At 34.7% G+C, this 7,463-nt stretch overlaps 1 non-coding gene across 1 annotated transcript; it reads right to left on the bottom strand.

Moving 5' to 3' along the window:
* Positions 1–2,789: 2,789 nt before the first annotated feature.
* TRNAF-GAA lies at positions 2,790–2,860 on the bottom strand. The gene has a single exon. It is a non-coding gene; the product is annotated as a tRNA-Phe (tRNA).
* Positions 2,861–7,463: the final 4,603 nt, after the last annotated feature.

The following is a 7,463-nucleotide window of genomic DNA, read 5'->3' as shown; positions in this document are numbered from 1 at the left end:
GACTGAAATCTTTGGACTGGAGCATGGGATATTTGGATTTCTTTAAAGGAAGCTAATAACATATCGAAGCATATTTTTTGTATAATAAATGTTAAAGAATTAGAAGTACATTTCATTACACAAGGCAACCTAAAATATGTTACTTGTATGGAACTGATAATCATTTAATTAATGAATGCACAAAATAAGATATGTACAATATGGAAACAGGGCACAGCTATAAAAAATGTAAACCATTTTGTAGATATTACAGGTCAGAAGGTCACATGTTGTTTGACTGTGAGGACTGGTTGCACGATGTGAAGATAAATGTATCTGACACATAATAAGATAATGTTTTAGAACATACCCAACAAAATAGATTAACACAGGGTCTAGGTATAGGAGAATCTGGAAAAGAGTTTGCAAATGAAGAGGAGTGGACAGGTGAGGAAGAAAATGGGGTTAATCAAGAAAAAGAAAGTGTGTTACAATCATGATGTATTAGCAATAAAGGGAGAAAAGTTGAAAGGTGTGTTTGTTGGGGAAATGGCAAAAACCAGGAAAAGAAACCAAATTCTAGAAAGAAAGAAAGAAAGAACGAAAGACTGACAAAAAGGAGAGAAAGGGATAACTTTTCTGTATCACTAGTAAATGTAAATAGTATAAAAAAATGAGAAATAAGACTTACAATATTAAAGTGGTATAGGGTCATAAATGTTGTTGGTGAATGATTATCATATACAAGAGAGTAGGTTAATTATGTTGATACAGAGCAATTCAAAACTAAGTGAGGAGGGAATGTGGTAAGGAGCTTAGAAAAAGGTGTGTTTTGGGAATGTTATGCAGCCTAGGACATCAGTATGTGATATACTAGATATAATCATTGTGATTCCAAGAAGATTGATTATTATAGATTATGTTTCTATGGAGGAGTATTTTGCTATTAATGATAGTGTAAGCATATACAAATGGCAAGCACAGGGATAATTTATGTTGGCAGTTAAAAAGTTTTTTAGGTGTATACCTGCAAATTATATTAATAGGTGATTTTATCTGTGACATAAAAGAAAGGAAAAAGGCAAAAAAAAGTTAAAAAAAGGAAAACGTGACAGTACTCAAGGAAATCATGAGAGTTAGGTGAGGAAAGGGCATAATAAGAAATAAGTTTAAGACAGAGCTTGGGTTTGTGGTCTACTCAAATTCTCTAAGTGAAGTACAGAGTTTTTCTATAATAAATGGGTTCTCATATAATGTTGTAATTTGCAAGAAGAAACAGGTGAGATAAGACAAACAGAAAGAGATATTATGGTTATTCCTCAAAAATATAAAAGTAAAGTGTGTAGAGAAGATATAAAATAGAATAGTGTGGGGTAGAATAAATAAGTAGTCAAGAAGCCCTTGAAATTAAAAATAAATTCAGACAAACAGCAAACACTTATAAAAAATGGCAAATTTGCTCATTACAAAGAAAAGATGGTGAAGATTTTAGCTTTTAGAAAAATATATCAGAAGAAGAACAAACAGAGTTCCTGTGTGTTCTCATCAAATGATTAAAAATGGCATAGTAAAAGATGAGCTAATTGCAAGTTTAATAAAATTGATATAGACAAAAAATTACAAGACGTTATTAAACAACTGGAGACCAATCATGTTGGGTAACATTGATTATAAAGTATTATAACCACTATACAGGAAAGGCTTTATAAAGTTTTCGAAGACGTAATGGAATGTGTGCATGGTATTATGGGAAAGGGGTAGTGCATGAGACTAAAAGAAGTGAAAATAGAAGGAAGAGTAGCATTATGTGATATTGAGAAAGCTTAGAATAATGTTAATCATATTTAGTTGTGGAAAATTATATAAACTTAATGAATTCCAAGTGGAGAGCTGAAATGTCTTAAGCCTATGTATGAGCATTCTGGATAAGACATTTAGTTAATGGCTGGATAGGAGAGTAGATTAAATAAGGAAGAGGGTCAAACTGGGTTGTCCTGTGATTTCCATATTATTTGGTTTAACTTTAAATGCAGTAAAGAACTAGTAGAACAAAAATAAAAAAAAAAAACACAAGGATACTATATAAAGATTCATAAACTAGTACTAAGCTAACTGCCTATGTGGGCCATTTTCAGCCTAGTTAATTACCCCATGTGATAATCAAACCCTGCACCTTGTGTTTGTAAGGTAAACACCCGGGTCTATATCATGAAATCGAACTTCCAAAATGTCGAACACCATAAGTCTGAATTTGGAAGATCGAATTCGGATAACATCGATACTTCAAAACAGACGATTTTTTCCCCTGGGAAAAAGTTTGCTGTTCCGAAAAACACACACATAACACAATCACACCAAACACCTTCAAAACATACACTAAACCTAACATACACCACTATCTATGCACTATCCTTAACCCAGCCCTAACCCTAAAGTCCGTCACTACCGCACACTTACCTGACCCACGCCCTAACCCTAAAGTCCGTCACTGCCACACACTTACCTGACCCGCGCCCTAACCCTAAAGTCCGTCACTATCGCACACTTACCTGACCCGCTCCTTAACCCTAAAGTCCGTCACTACCCATTCGTACACTTACCTTGACCCGGTCCGAAAATGCCGAAGCCGCAGAAACGGCCAACTGAATTCTTTCCCTCGGAAAGAATTCGGGTTTCCACAGCTTTGACATTCTCAACTTTCGAATTACCAAGTTCGGCCTTCTAGTATTTGGCGTTCACAACATTCGATTTTGTGATAGGAACCCAAACACCCTAACCATTATGCCAACATACCAGGCTAAAGGTTTCCATGCCAAAACCCGGGATTGAACCAAGGACCTTTAGATCTTCAGTCTAACACTCCCAACTGAGCTATTTCAGCTCAGAAGAAGATTAAATCATTACACCTTTGCTTTTAAATTATTCAGATTATTTAGTATTAATAGTTAAAAATAAAGTATGGATGGCTGTTGCTATGAGAGATATTTTAAGGCCAGTATGGTTGGAAGTAAGCAAAGAAAAAAATAATGTATTTCAGAATAAGGTCAAAACAGGAGGTGTTCATTTTACATTAAAAGAGATCTAAATACTGGGTATGTCCATTTGTGGTGAAATAATAAGAAAACAGTGAGATGAAATAGTTAAGGAAAGTAAAGCATTGATATACATAAGATCTATCTTTTGCAAAAAGTATACTGAATTATTTCAGTAGTGGTATGAAATATTAGTTATATAGGCAATATTTTATATTACTTATTGCATTAAAGAAGATAATTACTAACATTATATTTATTACTTGGAGGTCAAAGCTTAATTTATTTAGGAGAGGGTTTTCAACAACAAAAAAGAACGGGGTTCAGGTTTGATTACTATTGTAACTTTATTTGAGAACAATACACTGGTTCTGGATTATAATAAAAATTATTGAGGCATAACAAAGCAGTATTAATACCACTGTAATAGAAAATGTTATAATATTTAATGAGTGCAGCTATCAGAAAAGAAAATTAAAATGTATAGAAGGTAATATGAAAAATATGGCAAAATATTAAGATGCATAAATAATTGTCTTATTTTAAAACAAAAGTCTATAAAATGTGCTGATAATGTCATGGAGACTGGAGAGCTTTTTCATGATTTATTCTTGCTAAATATTTAACTGATGAGCTGACAGATTTAAAGATATATTTGATGTGTGTGTGTGTGTGTGTGTGTGTGTGTGTGTGTGTGTGTGTGTGTGTGTGTGTGTGTGTGGAGGTTGGCCTTGAATAAGTTACCAGTTAAAGTTATGATGAAATATAAACAGAATAAGGGGAAGTGTATAGTGTGTGGAGAGGAGGAAACAATAAACCATGTTTTACTCTGTAATAAAATAAAACAATTCTAGGAAAGAAACAAAGAACTCTGGAAGGCAAAAATGGTACATTTTGTGACCTCAGTATTAGTACTAAATGTCTTTTAATGAAAAAAAAACAAGAAGGTTCTAGCTAGAATTGCAAAAACTATTTGCATAGCCATATGTAATGAGTTGTTATCTAACAAAAAATGAGATAAGATTGAAATTAAAAGAGGAATTGTTGTGGATGAAACTGGGTGGGGATAATGTATGTGGAGTGACAGAGAAATGTTTGTTTACTTTGTAAAAAAATGAATGTACTTGAAAGTTTTTATTTCATTATATATTAAAGCTGTGCTAACAATATAGTAAATATGAAAGTCTGAATTGTAAATTTATTTATTTAATTTATGATTTTAGTAAACCCCCCCTCTATTTTGGATAAGTGCCTTGGGACCTTTTACCTCCACCTGTGCTCCCACCAAGTCAGGCAGATGGGACTTTGGTTTAACATCACATCTGAAGGACAACACACTCATGGAGACAGCACACCCTTATGCTGCAGTGCGGTGCCAGTTTTGGAAAATTTATTCAGCCACGTAAAGAAGGAACAGAGTCCAAAACATTTTGACATTTTAGAACCAAAGGCAAGCATTACACCTACTGAGGCCCAGACACTGCATCTCTGGATGCTTATGGATATTGAGAGTTTATTTATTTATTTATTTGTTTGTCTGCCTTTGTTGAATTTATCCTGGTTGCCTGGGCAGATGATAACCACTTGGCCTCTGTAAAATTGTTAAGCTGCCCTGATCTATAAAGCATCCCTGGATACTCAAAGATATTGATAGAAGTTTCTCCTGCTTGCCTCTGAATAAAACAGGAAAACTTTAAGGCTGGCTAGAATAAGCAGTCTAGCATAAGAAGATGAAGGTTTTCAAAGTGTTTCAATAAGTTTCTATAGTCTATTCTGGAACTCTGCGTTCCAGGTGCAACATATGTTTGCAATATGGCAATGGTGGCTGCCAATTGTAGAGTGCTGCTACAAGTCTAGTCTTGCCATCTGGCATATTGTGAAAATTTCCTCAACTTTTCCATTCTAAACTGCAGATGGCAGAGGTTATATTTTATTATAGTCTAGTGTTAGTGCCTGAATCTTGGTGCAGAAGGTTGTGGGTTCCATTCCCCCAGTGGGTAGATCGATTGCTGGCACTGCAGAGTACTACACTACTCAGTGTGTTGTCCTTTAGATGAGATGCTAAACTGAGGTTCCAGCTACTTGAGTTGGTGGTAGCTCGGGTGAATGTAAAAGATCCCACAGCACCTATCAAAAAGAGAAGTGGTCCTTTATTTAACACAGCATAGAAACATTATTTACAGAATTACAACACTTACACATTTACAAGCACATATGCACATTTCTAGTTTTTACTATTTATCATTTTTCTTATAACATCATCATTGTTATTCTTCCACAACTGACCCCATCCCTTCTTCCACAACCATAACCTGAGTTTTCACAATATATCTGCTAAAATCCATTACCCATTAAACAAAATTACACTCAATATTTAATTCCAAATAACATAGTTTACATAAAATACATTCTTATCTACCCTTCTCGCATATTCTTTCTTATTAGTCTTAAAATATCCATACATAATCATATTCATATCTATAGTGTTTATTTCATTAATATTCTCAAAACCTTTTCTTCACACTTTTTCCAGAATTTTACTACTCTTTCACATTTCAAATAAAACATATTCTGTTGACTGTTTACTGGTAACTTATTTATTGCCAGTCTCTAGAGGAAATCCTGAACACTCTATTATTTTGGTACACCACCTTTTCTTACTTTAATGGCTTTAATCACTTCTTCTGGTAAATTTGTCGACAGAATTACATACTTTTGTTTCATCATATTATTATACCATATGGGTGCCCATCCTCCAGGGCCTGAATTCACCAAGCCCTCCTCTGTTTTACTCTGACTGTCTTAGTCCCTCACCTCTTACTTTGAACTTGGCTCAATCAGTCCATCATTGTCCAGCAACATCAACCAGAGCAGTGGTGTACTCTTGTAAAGACCAAGAGAGAGCAACCCGTGTAGCTTTGTATGTTTATTCCTGTAATCTTAAACATAGCTGTCTTATTCCTCTCTAAAAATAGCCCAGGGTCTTCAGTAGAGAACATATGCTCCCACTAGAACTATTAAGTTCTCTGGTGAATTGCGGTCATTTTATGGCTCCTAACCTGACTATTGTTAAGTTCTATATCTACAACAAACAGTCCCCCCTACTTTACCAGCTTTCTTCTATTCTCTATTTTGTTTGTACTATTGCAGTCCATATCTATATGTATGTCTGTCCTCCCCTATAAATGCCAGTGTATTTATGTCTGTTTTTTTATCTTGTAAATTCTGTCCTTCCCTCAATGATAAATGACAACTACAAACTAACATACGTCTTCTGTTTTCTAGGATATTACATCTTCTGTCCTATTACTGCATTATCCTGCAGCAAAGTATACCACTTATTAACTCTTTATGCAAGCTTTTTCAGCATAGTATACTTCTACCTGCTCAACCCCTGATTTATAACCTCTCTTTTTAACTCTCATACAATAACTGTTTTTATAGATCCTTTTGCTACAGCTTACTATTTTGTTCTGTATACTTTATTCTCTCTCCTAGCAGCTGTTCTTGTAACCATCAGGTTTTATTAATTTCAGCTATACAAGCTTCTTACCTTAGCTCACATCCAAACCTACAGATAGTTTCTTACATTTCTTTGCATTTACGCTTTACTGATTATTGTAATTCATGCATTAAAATTTACTGTTACTCATGGAGCTTTTCTCCCAGGATCTCTGCTGAAAAAGGACCTCTGTCCAGACGAACTTTCCTGATGAACAAATGTTAAATAAATAATAAATAAATAAATAAATTCCACCTGGTGCAACTTGCTCTGTTTACCCTCCCTATGCTCAGTCTCACTCCCGCTATCCTCAGCTACCGCCAGTTCCCACCCACTCCCTCTATCTCTAAATGTATTCTTACACAGAACCTTCCTCTTCGTTTATAAACTCCTGATTTTCCTATCTGAATTAACTTATCATTCTGATAGTCCTCATCTGTCAGTCATACCTACTATCCTAATCATAGTATTTATACCTCCACCTCTTGATCCCCTCTTATAATTTCTACCTTCTTCTATTGTACTCCTCGGACTCCATCCTATCCTTTACTCCCACCATTGCTTCTTATTAGGTTCCTTCTTCACCAACAACTTTCTGTCCTTATATGCTATATGCTTACATCTGTCCCTTTTCTACTCCAAACTGCCTCTACTATATTTCATATTCCTAACTTCCCATATTATTGACTTAGCAACATTTCTACCTACTTCTTTTGCATTTCATAATATTCATACAGCCACATGTACCCTCCATCCTCCTTCATTGTCATCTACTCTCTTGTTTCTAATACTTACCAAATATGCTCCTCATCTATTTATTCTCTCTTCTGCTCTTCCTACTATCATACCTCACATACTACATCATGATACCAATCTCACCTCTTTTATAATTACCCGCTCTTATTCACACTTTACATGTCGTTGGCCAACGTTTCACTATCTAAATTGAT

The sequence above is a fragment of the Protopterus annectens genome, chromosome 6.part0, assembly GCF_019279795.1.
Source record: "Protopterus annectens isolate FY-2018-M chromosome 6.part0, PAN1.0, whole genome shotgun sequence".
Taxonomy (NCBI): Eukaryota; Metazoa; Chordata; order Ceratodontiformes; family Protopteridae; genus Protopterus; species Protopterus annectens.
Note: the sequence above shows the minus strand (reverse complement) of the source record. Positions and strands in the feature narration are given on the sequence as shown.